Below are 19,554 nucleotides of genomic sequence, written 5' to 3' on the forward strand. Positions count from 1 at the left end.
AGGCCGTTGTCTAGAACCCTAAAATCCTGTACACCTTTTAATTGCCTTTTAACATTATTACTTTGGTCAAGTACAAAAATATATCAGATATCTCTCAGTACAGGTGAAATACTACGTAATTTTAAACTTAAGGAATATGTGCATTTTAATTTCTTCCTTGGTCACCCTACATAAATTGCCACATGCCCCTGTCCCACTTTCCTGCTTTATTTCTCTTCTTAGCACTCACTGCTGTCTAAAACATCATGTATTTTACTTTTCTTCCATTATTTTCTCCCTCCCCACTAGAATGTAAGGTCCATGAGGGCAGGGCTGAAAATTTTATTGCTTTTTGCTGCTGTTGTTATATTCTGAAAACCTGAAACAATACCTTGCACACAGTAGGCATTCAATAAATATTGACTGAATGACTGCAGCTAACGAATATTAATCACTATTGAATATTTTTAATAATTACTTTGTAAGTGAATCCATTTCTTTAAAAAGAAACTTGTAAACTACCCTGCAAATGTGATTGATAAACATTGACTTAGATATTTTAGATTACTGAGCTATGTTTTCTGAACAAACAAATCACATATGTGGAATCCAAGGACTTCAGTCTTAGTTCAGAAGTTTATTTTAAGGATTTTTAAAAAATGAACTAATGGCATTGCTTGATATTCAGCACGACCTAATATTCAGAGGCTTTTTTTTATGCCTTCATGTAGACCATGAAACCTTCTACATAGCTCACGAAAAGGCTGTTCAGAAAGAGAATCCAATGGGTAGAATTTTAAAAGGACTTTCTTTGCTTGCCCCAATCATACCTCCATTCCTGATGATCACAATAAACATTCAGGTATCTGCAAACTTTCCACCTCCTTCTAGAAACCAGAAACTGGCAAATTACATTAGGCCTCATTTCTTCAGGGGGGGTTGGAGATTGTCTTCTGTTAGATCTGCAAGATAACTTTCCTCTCCACACAAAGTCAGCTTCCTGAATGTACTCCGGCCGGGCAGCCATTCTTTTCAATTGTGTAGGCTCCTTCTGTTTAGAGAGCATTTGTCTTCTCTATGTCCTTAGCAAGAAAGATTGGCTTGGGGGTCCTCTGGGCATCCTGGATACCAGTCAGCATCTAATTTCCCTCCACATTTTTACTAGATGGCACTTATCCTACACTTGCTCATATTGTCGTTCGCCTTCCCTGCACATGGTAAAGTTTTTACCTGATGCTATCACCATCTGCATGGAGCATACCACCAAGGGGGTCTAGATCCTGGATTTGAATCCCAACCTCAGCATTCACTAGCTCTGCAAACTTGAGCATGTTACATAGCTGCTCTATAATAGTACATGCTTCAGAGGATTGCTATGTTAAGGACTGAATGAAGGAATGATGCCTGGCATGGTTTAGGCAATCTTAGTTACACTTATTAAGATAGTCTGCTATAGCGGTTAAGAGTCCAGACTCTAGATCTAATTGACCTGAATTCAAATCCTAGCTCTTACTTACTAGCTGCATGACTTCGGACAGGTTACTCTCTGCCTCTGCAACTGGAAAATGAGGACAATATTCTTCAGAAATTGTTTCAGAAATAAATGGCTAATAAATATAAAACACTTAAACAGTGCCTCAGTAAATGTTACCCAAAGCCATTATTATCAACCCATATCTTTCCTCAAAGTCCTATCTTGTTCTCATATCTTCTTTGATTTGGCCTTATCTTGTCTATTTAACAATGCTTGGATTGTCCCAGAGTTACTCCAAGCTCTTTCAGAATGAATTTATGATTGTAAAGCCTCTCTGTGGAAGGTGCTCTGAGGATATTCCTATAAAGGAGCACATAGTGGCATATACTAAATACCCTTGACCTAACAAGAGGTAGATTTCTTTTCATCAGAGTCTAGACAACAGATGAGGCCTATGGTAGACCAGACATATTGTGGATAAGATTTCCAGAGTCCATGGAAAATTCAGCTATGTGAGATCTAAGAGTTCTTCCCAGTTTTTCTATGATTTATAAAAAGTAAAGTAACATATTTCCAGTGAAAGGATTAGACAAAATTCATATGCATACTTCAACAAAGTTCAAAAAAGAATGGAATACAGAAAGGGTAAAATTCAGCAGTTATCTCTTTGTACTATCATTCTAATCTCTCAACCTTGTCTCCTCTTTCTTGAAATGTCTCTTGGTAGATATTAACTCATTTGGGCATGAGTCATACTTTATATCATACATTTGGACATGTATCATGACATGAACCTTAACCTCTGTCAGAGAGGACAGTCCTGGGGTCATCACTTAGCTGGGAGTCAAGATGAGATTGAGCTATATTGTGTGTGTGGACTGCCAAGTCTGAGAGAGACGTGAATAAGTAACAGTTTGGTGATATGAGATCTGAATGGCATCCAGGAACCAAGGTCCAGGAACCAAGGTTATTAGGAGTGATGTGGCTGTTCCAGAGCAAAGGTTTCCTGCAGTCTAAGAGGTAAGATGCAAGCCAGAACAATGCCACCAGATGTAAAATCCATAACATATCATGGCAAGGTGGGCATATTTTAGCAGCCTTGCTTCCATTTGCACCACTATTACCAGGCTTTGTCCACTCGAATGCCCAAGGCTGTGCTATTCTACTCTGTGGAAAGGTTAAGTTGAGAATGAAGGGGTGGAGGAAGAAATCAGAATCCTCCCATGCATAATGTTTACCCACTGAGGTGTTTTATTTGTATGTATATATTATATTCATAGGAAAAGAATCCCAGGATTTTCCCTTCGGTGTAATTTTGTCTTGCATCCTCTAGGTCCATCATGCCAGCTGAGTCTGTCAGTACAATGAAACCAAACTGGTGGGCTGCCAGCAGCTTATTCTGCCATTGTTCTAGGTCTTTGAGTTGCACATCAAATCTGGGACTGATTACTCCACATTTGTTTAAAATTGTGAAGTTCACAATTTTCCCAGGTCTGTGATCATCACTGACTTCAAATTCACCAATGTAACTGCACTTCCACATCAGTTAGAAACCAGACAGTGACTTTGCATCATGGCCTAATAAGAAACTTGGCATTTGGGTCTCTTTTTTGGCATTGTTGATGCTCTCGAGACCATCAGCCAGGACATTCTTATCATTGCAGTGGAACGCAAAGATGGCCGGAGTCATGTTTACATTTTTGGCAAATGTGCTAGGAATTGAATTCTGCAGTGTGCATAGCCTCCTGTCCTAAAACACTTCCAGGGATTTGTTAAATCAGGTCCTGTTTTTCCCGTCTGACTGAAAATTTGCCTATTGATTTAAGTATAGCTAATGTTAAATCACAAATATGTTGTCCATATTACGTCTTGTTCCTATTCCTTTCGGCATGACTTAATTTATCAGATTAGCTAATTGGTGTGTTGGTTTTTAAAGATGATAAGATTTAGAGTGACAAATTTAAAGAAGAGGGAGCAAGATAACCTGGGATTTCTATTCACACGTTTACCCTTGGCTGCTCCTCAACTCCCAGCTATTGTTATTTGAGTTAATTTTGTTTTCTAATGTTGAAGGAGGATTTTGTACTTCAGGGAAAAAAAAAAAGAGAAAGATAGAAAAACATGGTTGCTTTTGTTTAAATCAATATCTGATTTATTAAAGTCGGTAACTTAAAATGTTTTATTTTAGAAAGTCCTTAAGCTTATTATTCACTTTGTGATTAATTAAAGATAAATCTTTTGATTTAAAAATACATGTAAAAGTGTCTGTTTTAACATTATTTACTTGATTAATATTCAATTAACTTACAATTCTCACAAATTGCAAGTTCTTCTGAACGTTTTAATACTGTTTAAGTACATACATTTATATTCCCCTAGTGGTTCTGAAATATAACGTCTGATTTTCTCAAGCTATTCAAACCCCTACCGATGCTGACTTGCAAACAGTGATGAGCTGAGACCAGCATGCACAGACTTATGAGAGATGACTGAGCACATTTCTTTCCAACTTCAGCTTCGGTGACATCCCGTTGGTAGCTCAAATTTGGCCATAATGGAAGTATTTATGTAATGGAAGTTGACAGGTGCTACATCTACCAGTACACAACTGCTAAAGACAAATAAATCATCCAAAGCATTTAAGACATTGCTTGCAAACTTAGTAAGTCTGAAGTGTTTGATTAAAACAAATTTTCTTAAACAGTGAAATACTGTTTTCAAGGAGACCCTTTAGAGCTGTGATATAATAGAGAATATGTATATCAGTTTCTGCCCCCTGGGTCCTGGCACAGAGTTCCTAAAACCTTTGTATTTCCTAAGTGATAAGAGCATTAGAGGCATCATTTTGTTCTGATATTTGGTCTTTCACCGCAGTTCCTGACCCAGAGTTCCTAAATCCCTTGGAGTTTCCTGATTGAAAGCGGTGTCTGTTGTTCTAATGAGATACTCTTGGTGTTCCCAGCTGGGGGCTGGTCACCAGAAAGACCAAACCATGATTACAAGCTTAGAATTTTCAGCTCCACCCTCTATTCTCTGGAGAGGAGAGAGGGGCTGGAAATGGAGTTAGCGATTGATCATGCCTACATGATGAAGCCTCCATAAAATCACAAAAGCATGGGGTTCAGAGAGCTTATGGGTTCTCATGGTGCTCCCAGAGAGGGCACAGAAGCTCTTTGCCCCTTCCCACATGCCTTGTCTTACTCATCTCTTCCATTTGGATATTGATCTACATCTTTAGCATATCCTTTTACAATAAGCTCATACACACTAAGTAAACTATTTTCCTGAGCCTGTGAGCCTCTCTAGCAAATTAATTGAACCTGAGGAGGGGGTCATGGGAATCTACAACTTACAGCCAGTCAATCAGCCAGAAGCACAGGTGACAACCTGGACTTGTGATTGGCATCTGATATAGGGGGAGGGATTGTCTTATGAGACTGAGTCCTTAATCTGTGGGATCTCATGTCATCTCCAGGTAGATAGTATCAGAATTGGATTAAATTGTAGACACCCAGCTGGTGTTGCAGAATTCTTGGTGTCAGAAAACCTCCCACACACCTGATGTTAGAAGTGTTGAACGATAGTGGCATGAGAGTAAGGGAGAAACACACAGGAAAAGAGTAAGTTTTTGCCAAAAAAATTTTCAAATAAAATACTACAAGTGGAATAACAATTAAACACATTAAAATTCCAAGTCTAGTGAATCAGATTCTCTAATATACTAGAGTCTCTTAACTGTTCAAACATTTAGAAGAAAACACACAACTGATAATTATGATTATAAAAATATTACCAAAAATGTTATGACATTATAGTTTTCTTCATTTTCTTGTAAAGTTATTTATCAAACCAAGAGAAGAGATTCAGTATCTCAGTTTGATTGCGTTTATGACCAGAGGTCCTAGGCAGGGACACAAGACTTGAGAGTCATACAGTAGTACCAGTATCCCCTTATCTGTGGTTTCACTTTCCATGGTTTCAATTATCCACAGTCAACCCTGGTCTGGAATCAGATGATTCTCCTGCTGATGTATCATCAGAAGGTCAGTAGTAGCCTAATGCTACATCACAGTCCCTATCTCATTTACTCATCATTTTATCACGTCATATCATCACAAGAAGGGTGAATATAATACATTAAGATACTTTGAGAGAGATTACATTCACATAACTCATATTACAGTATATTGTTATAATGTTCTATTTTGTTATTAGTTATTGTTGTTAATCTCTTACTGTGCTTAATTTATAAATTGTACTTTAACATAAGTCGGTATCTATAAGAAACAACATAATGTATATAGTGTTTGGTACTATCTGTGGTTTCAATCATCCATTGGGGATCTTGGAAAGTACTCCCCCTTGCATAAGGGGGAGATTACTGTATTTCCAAGCTGATTCCTCTGAAGTCACAAGGTAGCACAAAGAGCCCTTTTTTGAAGTACTAGCAATAAAAAACCCACACCTTCTCTGGCAGTTATTTCATGAGTTTTAATTGCATTATTGAATTGATTGAAACTTGGGCTATCTCTCCTCAACCCCTAGGGGTTGATCCAGGTTTTTCAGAATCTGATACTTAAGCATTTCCAGGATCTCTTTAAGAAACTGACATCAAAATTAAAATACTAAATTAGGTACAAGACCTTCAAGGAAACCCAGAAGTTTAAACCATATGGTAAATCTGCCTCTGCTGACCTCTCCTACCTATTGCAACTAACATCTTCATTGCCTAATTTGCACTAAAATGGTTGTGCAACTCCTTTACATGTTTCCTTTTGAACCACTGCTCTGGAATTCATTTATTGAAACCTTGATTGGACCAACAGCTGCTTCCCTACTGGTAGGAAATAAAACAGGGAGAGAGGAAAAGGATTGTGTTTCAGACTAGAAAGCTCAATGAAATGGCAAAGTGACAAGGACACTTTCCACCAGAGGTGAAGGTCAGTGAGTTACTGTCTTTATGGTGAAAAAGAGTTTAGACACAAAATGCAATAGGCTTATGCAGCAAGAAAGTTTATTTGAAAATAGTACACACTGAAATGGGAGTGTGGGCAACCTCAGAGAGGAGGTATGCTTAAGGGTTTAAGGTTTGGAGTTTTATAGGGCCTTTTGGGTAGGAGTCAGCATAAGGCATGATGTATACAGGTGATTAATGATCCCCTTGAAGTTTTGTCTTAAGAGTAGGGTTATTTAGAGGACTGGATTGATTCAGATCTTGGCATTCTTTACCCAGGTTGCTTTGTTTACTCTCTGGAGGTCTGTCTCTAATCCCGGTTACAATGTCACTTAATTGATTAAGGCAAGTGCAATAAGAAGAACAGCATATAGATTAAGTTAAAGAATAAACTGGGCATTTTTTGCAGGCTAGATTTTACAATGGCCTGACTCTTATACTATAACCCTGCTCAATGTCACCTTGACTATACCAGCCAGTAAAGTTTAGGAGGGGCAATGGGAAACAAAACAAAATAGATTCATACTGTTGGAGAGGAGGAGGACACTTCAGATGGTTAAAAAAAGGCATTTGGTTGGGAGTGGGAATGGCATTTGGGGGGAACTGGTCTGCTGCAATGGAAGAAAAGTAGTCTTGGGCTAGATTTTGCAAGGCCTTGACTTTCTAGCCTTGTAGCTAGAAAATAATGCCCAGTAAATATTCAGTTAATGAATTAATTAATGAATATTAGTCAAGATTCTGACTCTGATCCCCCTGCTGATAACCAAATACAATTCTAGTCACCATTCTGATATGTGGGTTTTCTTCCCAACACCAACGAATTCTCTGACACCATCTGAGTGTCCTACAATTCAACTCAGTTCTGACCCTATCTGGAGATATCGTCAGATCCCACAGGTTAAGGACTCAGTCCTACCAGACTGTCTCCACTTCAGACTCCAGTGGCAAGTCCAAGTTGTCATCTGCGCTTCTGACCAAACAGCTATAGATCAAAGTTCTCACAACACTTTCTTTGGGTTCAATTAACTTGCTAGAGTGGCTCACAGAACTCAGAAAGCATTTTAGTTACTAGATTACTGGTTAATTTAAAAGGCTATAACTCGGGAACAACCAGAATAAAGAGATACATAGGGCAAGGTATGTGGGAGGATATGGAGATTCAAGGTCTTCTCCAGGCACACCCCACCCTTGAATCTCCACATGCTTTCCAACCCAGAAGCTCTTCAAAATCCCTTCTTTTGGGTTTCTATGGAGGCTTCATTCATGATTGATTAAATCATTGGCCATTGGTGCTGGATTCGATCTCCAGTCCCTCTCCCCTTTCCAGAGTTGGAGTGGAATATGGGAGGTGGGAGTGAAAGTTCCAATCCTCTAATCACAGAGTTGGGGTACCCTGGCAATCAGCCCCATCTTCAGATGCTTTCCGAAAGTCCCTGATTAACACAAGAAACATTGTTATCACTCCCATCACAGAAAATTTCAAAGGTTTTTGGAGCTCTGTGCCAAAAATGGGGATGAAGACCAAATATACATTACTACAAATCACAATATCACAGTACATAGTAGTAGATAGTAGCTCCCATATCAAGACTAATTCCTGATCTCCAGGCTTGGGGAGTGAGGTTGCTGATACATCATCCTATCGTTCAGGACTGGTGAAGAAGCTGGGTGCGGCTAAGGGTGCAGACTGGACATAATACCGTTAGCTGAGGAGAACTGGCAGAACAGAGAAGAAATTGGGTATTAATTCATTTGGTTCCTCCAGTATGCCATGTTCATGTTTACCATGCAGTCTTTCTCATGATCTGCTAAGAAATGTTCTCCGTTTTAATTTAGCCAAAGCCTATCGATCCTTTATGGTCCAGGTCACCTCAATCCCCACCTCCTTCCTTAGTGTATTACCATGACTGGAGACCCTAAGCCCTCTCCATCTTCTGATCCCATAGCATCCTTACAGCCACTCACCGAACTCTTCCTGGCAATATTACATAGCTTTTCCTTTGCATATTTTATTCCTTATCTAGATTTGAGTTTCTTCAAGCCAGGACTGGATCTTTTATCTTACTTTGTAACACTCTCACGACCTAAGAAAGCTTTTGCATGGCAGTCCATGCCATACACAATCACTTGCGTCTAACTTAGAAAATGCTTGAAGGTTTTATATATATATATATATATATATATATATATACACAGTGACTAATAGTAGAAATAATAATAATGGCCAGCCCTATTTCTGCAAAATTTTTTATTTTAATTTATATCACAAGTTAAATCATGTCCTTTCTCAATATGAAATGTAACTAACCACAGTTTAAATTCAATTTTACATAGTTGGCCATAAACATGCATGCCTAGTATAGTATCCTACAATGTTAGAGTGGCAATAAGGGAAGCCCTTGGTAACGTTTGAAGTGGGTAGATTTTGGGTATGGGAAGCATCCCCCTTCCCCTCTTACTTCTTTTCATTGGTCCAATAATTAAACTGGCATAAGACAGCTTAACACAAGAACAACATTTTAATTACATATATACAGGGAATCCACATAAACATGAGAGATTCCAAAAACAGTCAAAATGAGGTATATATCTCATCCCGAATTAAGGAGAGGTGGGTAGGGTCCGGAGTTTCAAAGGGAAGGCAGGCAATTCACAGGAAGATGAAAAAGAGTAAATGTTTGCTGAGCCATCATGAAATGGTGGGACACAGAGAGGAATTTCACCAGACTTTGCTATGTTCCTCTCTGTCTACCACCTCTCGTTCATATTTTAATGTAGTTATTCATAATGATACCCCTCTTCCTGGAGCAGGTCCTCTATCTTAAATTCTTTCAGGCAATAAGGGGTATCAAAATGAGTAAAGGAAACCTCATCAGACATGGAGTGGCAAAGCCCTGCAGGGAGCGCTCTCATGCAAGAGCCACTCCTTGCAGCCTGCAAAACTAGCCAGAAGAAGGAAGGTTAAGAATTACCTTGACAAGGGAGGACATTTTTCATGTGGAATTTTGCATCCTGCTTTGAAGAAAAAGGATGAAGACCCCTCCCTGCCCCAACAACAAGGCACTAACCACCACTTGCCACCAAAGAGAAACTGCCACAACCTTGAACTCTTGTTCTTCTCCAGTAAAATTTGGTGTAAAATCATACTTTTCAGTTTCCTCCTAAAACCTAGTAAAAACTGGCCTTCTCTTTTTCTCTTCGGTCTTGCCTATGGTTCGTCTGTTTGCTCATCTCGAATTGCAATTGCTCTGCTATTCCTGAATAAACTCATCTCGCTGTAAATAACTGGCTATTTTATTTTTAAGGTTGATGGGGGAACGTCAGAGTTTCTTCCTGTGTCTTTTGGGCCTTGATTGTTTTCAGGTGAAAATAATCTGCAAGCCAAAGCGGCACATCCTGGGGTGGCCTGTCCTCAACCCCACCATAGCAAACCAGAGTAATGGGAAAATGGGGATAGGAAAGCTTCAAAGACAGCCTGAAATCTCTACTAGTTGGCTTAAGAATTATTCAGGCTGGGTTTCCTTTTTTTTTTTTTTTGGTATCATTAATGTACAATTACATGAGCAACATTATGGTTACTAGACTCCTCCTTTTATCAAGTCCCCACCACATACCCCATTACATTCCCTGTCCATCAGTGTAGTAAGATGCTATAGAATCACTACTTGTCTTCCCTGTGTTGTACTGTCTTCTTCGTGCCCCTCCCCCACATTATGTGTGCTAATGGTAATCAGGCTGGGTTTCTTATGTTACAAATTATTGCATTGTAAAATAATGCTAGCGTTACTCTTGGGCACAGCACCCATAACTATCTAAATCATCTAATCTAGTATGCACTTAGAAAACCTTGTAACACTCATATTGTACTTTATAGTTTATGCCTGGGTTCTTGTTTGCAGAGTCAAAGAATGAACTTAGCAAACACCCAAGGTAGGAGAGTCAGGGAGAGGCTTTTATTGAGAGATACAGTGAGAGGACAGAGCTCCTGGCTCGCGCCAGAAAGGGACAAGAGAGAGCCCGAAGTTGTGCGTTGTCTAGGGGTTTTATAGGCAGTTGAAGATTTTTGGGAACCAGATAAAGGCTTAGGGGTGTGGACTTGTTAAGTGGTCCCTGAATATTAAAAATTAACTTAATACAAGAAATTTACTGCCCTGATTTCTCCCTGGGACACTGGTGTCTCAGTCTAGGAGCATATGAAACAAGGCCATCTGCCCAGCCCCCAAAGTGGGCTGAGTTATTGTCTGTTTGTTAAAGAGTAAGTTAAGAACCTTACTTCTTAACTTCCTGGGTGTTAAAATGCAATCTTATCTTTAAGGTGGAATCTTTCCTGCCTTTTACTATGTTGTTTATGGCTGGGCCTGCATGCTAAATTAGTTGCCTAGTTTGTAAATCACCTCATCAAGTCTGAAGGAGGAAAGACAGCACGAAGGCCTGGGCCTTTTAACATGCTAAAGTGAATTTTGCACATGATTACAAATGATTAGCATAATTAAAACATGTGCTACTTTTCTTTATCTGGGGAATATTAACTGATCTCACTGAAGAATTACTCTAGAGTTTAATGTTTAACACAGAGTTTTGCTAGGGGGTTTCCTTGCATGTAGTTACATTGCTCTGACTGTAAGTATCCTGCCTTGCTTTTTCCGGAAGCTTTCACCCTATTCTGTCTAAGCCACGATCTCTGCCTTACTGTCACCTGCCACTTTGCTTAATCCTCACCATAGCTCCGTACTGATATCAGCCCTATTTCACAGCTGAGGAAGCTGAAGCTCATCGAGGTAGAACTATTCCTCTGGGCTGCACTGGAGAAGGGATGGTTTGAATATGGCCCCTGGCCCTTAGGTGCTATGGTTGTGTCCAGCTGATTAGGTCTCTTGATAAGCCTCTTGCCTTATCTGAGAGCTTTGGTAAAAAACAAACAACAATAAAAAATGCCTTCTTATCTTTACAACTGCTCTGCCTTACTCTTAATAGTTTTTGAATAGAGTTGAGTGGTCTAGGGTTTTTTTGCTGATCTCTCGTGTAGTTCTTTACAGAATTAATTTCTCTGGCACTGTGAACTGCCTTCTTCAATACTAATTTTTCTTCTATCTAAGAGGTAAAGAAATGACAACTTTTGTATTTATGAAGATTTTTTGTTGATCTGGAGGCTTCCTCTTCTGAGAAAAAAGATATATGAATAAAATAATTATCTAAGTAAAATGTGAAGCTTTAATAAAATCAATAAAAGTAGCTACAATTTACTAAGTACCTACCCCAAACCCTTAAGACTATAAGCACCATGAGGGCAGGTACCCATTTGTCCCCAGTACTCAGAACAACACCACACACAAGCAGGTGCTCAGGAAATACCAGTACACGTCACAAAGGCTGCCAGGCACAGTACAAAGAGCTTTACATGTATATCCCATTTAATTCCAACTCCCTCCCCACCTCCTACCACATACACACATACAGTTTGTTGAAATAAGCATTTTTATCACATTTTACAGATGAAGAAACTGATACCAAAAGAGATTGAGTAAATTTACTCAATGACACATGGCTGATAAGCAAATGGTCTCTCTGACTCCTACACTTCTCTTAACCAGGGTTCTATGAATAGAACAAAGTTGGAATAGTCCAGATCAGAATGTTCCATCACCAGGGTCACATCTCAGTGGGCTGATCCACATCAGTGGACCTTTGGTTTCCTGTATACTAAAGGTAATTTATAATAATATACCTATGGAAACACAAATATATTTTCCATATATATACAATTGGTTCTTGTTACTGTGGTAGTTATATTCTATAATGTTGTTAGAAATGGCATACAACTAAATATGATTTATTCCCAGAGGAATTAATGTTTAAACAAAAGAGTATTGACAAGGAGCCTACATGTCAAAACATGTATCAGGGAGTCACTACAGCTGGGAGGGAGGGGAGATTAAGAAAGAGCGGGCTGTGCATCACTTCAGAAAAATGCGGAAAAAGTTTTGAACCAGCCAATAAGATTAAGAGAAATGTAAAGAAAACCTAATATGGATATAACTTGCTTAGGTGGCATCCAGGAGAGAAAGTGAACCCTGTAGTACTCAGCAAATGGGGAACCAGGGGAAGGACTTGCATGCTAAGGAATAAATAGTTTATTGTAACCGCCCTGAGTGTGCCTGCTCACCAGACACCCAATCTTGAAAGTCCGTCATTAAAGCCTCGTTCCACTGTTCTCTTTGACTCCATGTCTACTTATCGAGTTTGGACCAGTGAGCCCGTTTCTCACAAACACTGAATTAGCAAATACGGAGGAACCATTGCTCCTAGTGGAAATACAGGGTTAGATTCCAGTGGATCTCCAGTCACAACGTTTTTGTCAACCAATCAGTACAAAACCTTGTTTTATATGTATTTCTGTTTAAAGACATATTATTTAATGTATATTGTTGATTCATTAACCCTGAACTCATAGCCAACAGTATAACTCAGACCTGAGAAAGCTTTTCTAACACATGTATATGGCACATCACAGCCTCTTGCTGCTTAGGAACACTGCACAACTCTTTAGCACTATGGGGGCATTCTAAACAGTGAAATCAAGAAAAGGACCCCAAAATGCAATAATAATAATAATAATAATAAAGTGACACTAAACAGACTGGGAAAAGGACACTTTTTACAGTGTAGGGCCCAGGGCAGGCAGCCTCAAGATGTGCTGCTTTGGCATGCAGATTACATCAGAGTTGAAAACAACCGAGGCCCCCAAAACTCAGGAAGATACTTTAAGCTTCCCCTTACCTGCATAAAAAGAATTTAGATAGAGGAACAGTTCCAGAAAGAGTGCTACCACCATAGGTAACTATTATAATATGACCTAGGGGTGGTAAGATAAGGAAGTAATTTAGCAAAGTCTGTTTGTTAAATTCCTGTCTGTGTCCTATTGTTTCTGTGAGGCCCAACAAACATTTGTTTACCGAACAATTACTCTTTCATCTTCCTATGATTTGCTTCCCTTTTCTTTTGAAGTCCCAGACCCCTACCACCTTCTCCTTAGTTCCAAATGACAGGTATACTTCATGGTCCCTGAGGGTCTTTGGACTCTCACATCTGTGTGGATTACATACAGACGTAATTATGGTTTCTCTCCTGTTACTCTGTCCCATGTCAATTTGACTCTCAGACCTCTGCTGGGAATGTGTACATCAAGGTCAAATTTTTCATTGCTCTGCACATTTCTGGGAGTGACTGTGGAAGTGCCACGTGAATTGATTTTGGGATAACAAATACATTTTAGTAAGTAGACGAATTTGCCAGTATTGAATACATGAATAATGATCTACTGTATATACATGCTGAATATTTTCAAAGTCTTTTCAAAAGCCATGGGTTATGTACATTGCTTATCTTCATTTAAGAGATTGTAAAAAGTTCAATGAACCATAGAACTTGACCTATTCCTATGTCACACCCAGCCAGTTTACAGCCAGCACACTTCTATACTCTCACAAGGCCCCCAGGCTGAGAAATATGAGGCCCTACCCTCATTTTAAAGCTCTGCTGTAGCGGTCTTGAAATTCTCAATGATTTTTCAGTAAGGAGCCCTGCATTGTCATTTTGCACTGGGCCCCACAAATTATGTAGCTGATCCTGGTCACATAGCAAGTCAACGATTAATAACTGCAGGGACAAAAATACTATTTATCTAACTGAACAAATCCTTTTTTTCACAGTGCCTAATTAACATATTAAAGTTATGATTTCTTGAAGGTTGGCTGTATTAAGCTCTTGTTATATATTAGCTCCTTTAATCCTTATGAAACTGTGAGTTGGATATTATTCTCATTTAACATGCCGACTGATTTTGGAAATTAAAAACTGGGAGAACCTTAAGCTACGATGAGAAAGCTTTATTCAGTATTTTTGAGATTGCAGTCTGGGAGCACAGATCCTGATATGGACTGAAAGTGTGCTCCGGAGAGTGAAGGGGGAAGGCTGAGATCACAGAGGCTGCAAGTTCGCCTTAGTGAAGAGGGACTGACTCATTTTCAGGGCTCACAAGTTAGCTGTGACTGGTGGTTGCCAGGGACTAGAACCACAGTCTTCTAAAATACCAGACATTCTGTTAAGATGAGGTAGTTTTGAGAATCCAACCTTCAGAACCAGGAATCATAAGCAGGATGTGTGGCAGAGTCCAAAATTCAGGCTCTGAGGCTGTTCCTATTCAGCCATGACTTCTCTCCCTATCCTCAAGTAGAATTTTGTTTCCCTTTGGCTCAGGTGACTCCATGTTGGCTTGGGTGTTTCAGTTGCCAAGTTTCTTCTGGGTTGATATCCATCCACAAACATATAAGGAAACTGAGGCCCAGAAAAGGTAACTTAACCAAGGTCATACAGTTGGCATAGCCTGAATAGGAACCAAACCTTTCTGACTTCAAAATCTATGCTCTTACCATTACACTCTTGCTGTGTCTAATTTTAGTTGTCTCCAGTTTTCAGGTGCTTTGTAATAAGACTTTGAAATTTGTAATCTTCTCAGTGAAATTTTAAGTAAGACATCTCCATTTCATTTGCAGTAAACTTACAAAATGGCCTGTTAACAAAATATAAATTAGCTCAAAAGTGCATAAGACAATTACCTTATTTTCTTTTTCCTTTCCTTTAGTTATTTCCCATTTGTTTTTCATTTGTACAACCCACCGGGAGGATAAACAGTAAAAGTAGTAAAACAGATAAAATTTGGAAAGTTTAGTATCTGACAAATTAGTATTGCTAGTAAAAGTAAGTTGAAATTGATGACAAAAATGAGATACTGGGACTATTTGTAGATTTATTTCATCCCTATTTTCTTATTTCCATTACACTGGATAATTAATTGGCAATGGGAATAGTTAGCCTTATTGAGGCCAATTTAATTCTTTAATGTTGAGTGTGTAAAAATTTTGTTTTCCTTTAATTTAAACTTATTAGATCCAATACTGAGAAGGTATCTTCTCTTTTCTCTTTTTATTTCTTTAATTGACAGTTTGCCTGAAGAACAATTTACTTAAGTCACTCAATTACCAAAGGATCACTTTTTTTTATATTTGTGAGCGAACATTACTCGATTTGCACCTTTAAACAGGTCTATTTCTCAATTGCTTTTTATTGGGCTCCTTCATTATACTGAGCTCAAACTCCAAAAGTTACTGTAAAAGATATGATGCCTAAGCTCAAGGCTTTTGCAAGGGAGACAGGAAACAAATATAAAACAGAAAAGCCATACATGCCAGAGATGTCAAAATTAATCTGCAGTTCACTAAAAAATTGTTTTTTTCTCAGGTCCTTTACCTTAAACATTTTTTTTCTCTTATGCTATTAAAATTCCCAGAAACAAAATGAGTATAGGAAAATTAGGTCCTGAGACTTTGGGTTAGAGAAAAACAGCTTTTCTTGTTTCTCCTAGTCCTAACATTTTAGGGGCAGACCTAAGCTCAGCTCTCAGTGGGAGCCAAGCCCAACCAGACCCTCCAGAAGCCAAGTTCTCAGGTGAGCGAGCCTAGATCAGTCAATCCTCTACTAAGCACAAGAAAAATGTTTACTGTTGTATGCTGTGGAGCTTTGCAGCTTTACCTGAGCCAGATCTTTACCATCTTTCAGAAAATCCTGGTCTTCCCTGTGACCCTGGAAAGGGGGGAGGGAGCAAGGTCCAGAATTCCATTCTCCCTTAAAGCATTTCTCTTTGTTCAGAGACAACTATTTTCTGCAGGTATAAATACTTCTAAGATTTATTTGTTAGCTAGAGAACTTTGAAAATATACCTCTTCTCCTTTTGTGACTGTAGGAATGAAAAAAATGATGGCTCTGGTGGATTTTTCTAAAACTGTATGTCTGTGTGATATTTGTCATTTCCGTATTTTTCAAGTTCACTGTTCAGTGTTCAGGGTGTAAACAACTAAAAGTCTAACAGTTTAAAAGGACTACTCAGATAAATTATTTTAAGTCCATATGATAGGCTACTACCCTGTCATCAAATATACTTTTATTACAAATGACACATATGTAATGATATGAAGAATTCTCATGATATAATATTATTGAGAAGAAATCAAGACTTCTAAGTAATATGCTTTCATTCAGCAAGTATTTATTAACTTCCTGATATGCATTAGGCAATATGCTAGGTACTGATCCCAATTTTATTTGACAGCCTTATTGAGATATAACTGGCATACAACAAACTGCACTCATTTAAAATATATAATTTGATAAGCTTATGCATACACCCCTGAAACCATCACCACAATCAAGATAATGAACAGTTATCATCCCCAGTGGTTTACTCCTGTCCCTTTATAGCCCCTATCTGCTATTGTTGTCCTCAACTTCTCCCCATTCCCTGGCAACCACTGATGTGTTTTCTGCCATTGCAGAGTAGTTCACATTTCCTAGAATTTGGTATGAATGGAATCATAGAGTATATATTCTTTTTTGTCTGGCTATTTTTTGCTCAGCATACTTATTTTGAGATTCATCCATATTATTGTGTGTATCAATAGTATATTCATTTTTTATAACCGAGTACAGTATCCTTTGTGGATATAGCACAATCTGCTTACCCACTCAGCTGTTAATAGACAGTTTGGTTGGTGGAACTTTTTCACTTATAAATGAAGCTGTTGTTGAACATTTGTGGGTAAGTTTTTGTGTGTACCAATAATTTCTTCATATTTCACTTCTGTTGGATAAATACCTAGGAGTGGACCAAAGGGTAGGTTTATATTTAACTTTTTAAGAAGCTGCCAAACTCTTTGCCAAAGCCATTGTGTGCCATTTTACATTCTGACCAGCGATGTGTGAGAGTTCCAGTTCCTCCATATCTTCACCAATACTTGATTAAGTCAGTCTTTTTATTTCACCCATTCTAGTGGTACACAGTGCTCTCTCATCGTAGTATTGATTTACATTTCCCTGATTATTGATGGTGCTGAGCATCTTTCTGTGTGCTGACGTAACATCTATTTAACTTCTTTAGCTCATTGATAATATAATTTCTCAGTCTCATGGCTTCTTTGAGAGTCAGCTGTTAGTCCAGTTGCCCCTCCTTTTAGTCACGGATTGCTTTGTGATTTTTTTTTTCCAAATTTCACTGTAACTTAAGTGTGGATTTAAAAAAAGTCCTGATGGGTATTCCTTAAGCTTCTTGAGTCTATGTATTGGTATCAGTCATCAGTTCTGGATCTTTCTCAAACAGCTTTCTACATCTTACCTCTGCCTCTTTCTTGTCCTTGGGACTTCCCATGCCATGTAGGTTTGCCCTTCTCACTTTGTCCTCCACATATTTAACTTTTTGATAGCGTCTTTTTGTCCTTCTGCGCCAACTTCAGGATACAGTAGTTCCCCCTTATCCTTGGAGGATAAATTCCAAGACCCCCAGTGGATGCCTGAAACCACAGTTAGTACTGAATCCTATTCTACTTTTTCCTATTCATACTTACCTATGATAAAGTTTAATTTATAAATTAGGCACAGTAAGAGATTAACAACAATAATAAAATAGAACATCATAATAATATACTATAATAAATATTATGTAAATGTGGTCTTCTCAGAATATCTTAATGCACCATATTTATCCTTCTGATGATGTGAGATGATCAGATAGATGTCTACATGATGAGATGAAGTGAGGTGAATGGCGTAGGCACTGTGATGTAGCGTTAGGCGACTACTGGCCTTCTGACGATATGTCAGGAGGATCATCTGCTTCCAGACCTAAGTTGATGGAGGGTAACTGAAAACTGTGGAAAGTGATACCAGGGATGAGAACTACTGTAATTACTTGTTATCTATACTGCAGTTTTCTCATTCTCTCTTCATCTTAATACACATCTGCTGCTAAATCCAGGCAAGGCACTGAGTTTTACATTTAATTAATAACATCTTGTCATTTCTAGAAATTCTTTTTGGTTTCTTGTTTCCTGAAGATAGTTGCAAACTTGTTTTCTTATTTCTTTAAATAATAAAGTATGTGTAATTTTCTATATAGTATGTCTGATGCTTTTAATGTGTGTACATTTCCTGGGTCTGTTTTTGCTGTTCTCACTTCATGGTGCCTTATTTACTTGTGTGCTTGTTTGGCTATACTTGGTTGTGTACCATTTTTCCTCTTTGAAAAGTATCATTGGGGATTCCCATACGCCTAGGATGACGTTCTTCCAGAAAAGATTTTTTTTTAATATACAATTAATATACAATTACATGAGCAACATTGTGGTTACTAGATTCCCCCCATTATCAAGTCCCCACAAATACCACATTACAGTCACTGTCCATCAGTGTAATAAGATACTATAGAATCACTGCTTGTCTTCTCTGTGCTATACTGCCTTCCCCATGCACCCCCCACCCAACATTATGTGTGCTAATCGTAATGCCCCTTTTTCCCCCTTATCCCTCCCTTCCCAACCATCCTCCCCAGTCCCTTTTCCTTTGGTAACTGTTAGTCCATTCTTGGGTTCTGTGAGTCTGCTGCTGTTTTGTTCCTTCAGTTTTTTCTTTGTTCTTATGCTCCACTGATGAGTGATCCAGAAAAGATTTGAGCTTGCTTCTTTCACGCACTGGTATTCTCTGCCTGGAACCCCTTCAGCTAAATTCTGTGCTTGGTGTTTCTTGTAACCACCTGGTTGTGAACGTGGGTTGAAAATGCCTGTGAGCATCAGCTAGTGTTTCCAACTTTTCATGGAGGGATTTTGTTTCCCTCAGAGCTGTGTTTAGTGCTAAGGCAACACTCTCCCTGCAAATTGGTGATGGAATGTGAGTTTATTTCTGATTACCCTTACCCTGAGGGAGTAACTCTTTGGGTCCCAACTTAATAGGGAAAAGGTCTACTTGACACCCTCTGCTATGCACAGGCTTTGGGGCTTTGATGCTTTGATGTTTGCCTTGCTCTAAAGGCTAGCAAAGCTGCCTCTCTAACCCTCTGGGATCAGAAAATGTCCCCAGGGCAAGAACAGGTTGTGTTTACCTCTTTGGGTCTTTGTTCTGGCTTTCTCTTCATTTTGGGCCTGATATTTCCTTACTGTCTTGTCATTTAATTGTTAACAAATTTAAAGCAATAGTTTCCCCAGCATTTTTAATTGTTTTCACTAGGAGGTTTGTCTGAATAATCTAGTGCACCATAATCACTTAA

This window comes from Manis pentadactyla, chromosome 9, assembly GCF_030020395.1.
Source record: "Manis pentadactyla isolate mManPen7 chromosome 9, mManPen7.hap1, whole genome shotgun sequence".
NCBI classification, from domain to species: Eukaryota; Metazoa; Chordata; class Mammalia; order Pholidota; family Manidae; genus Manis; species Manis pentadactyla.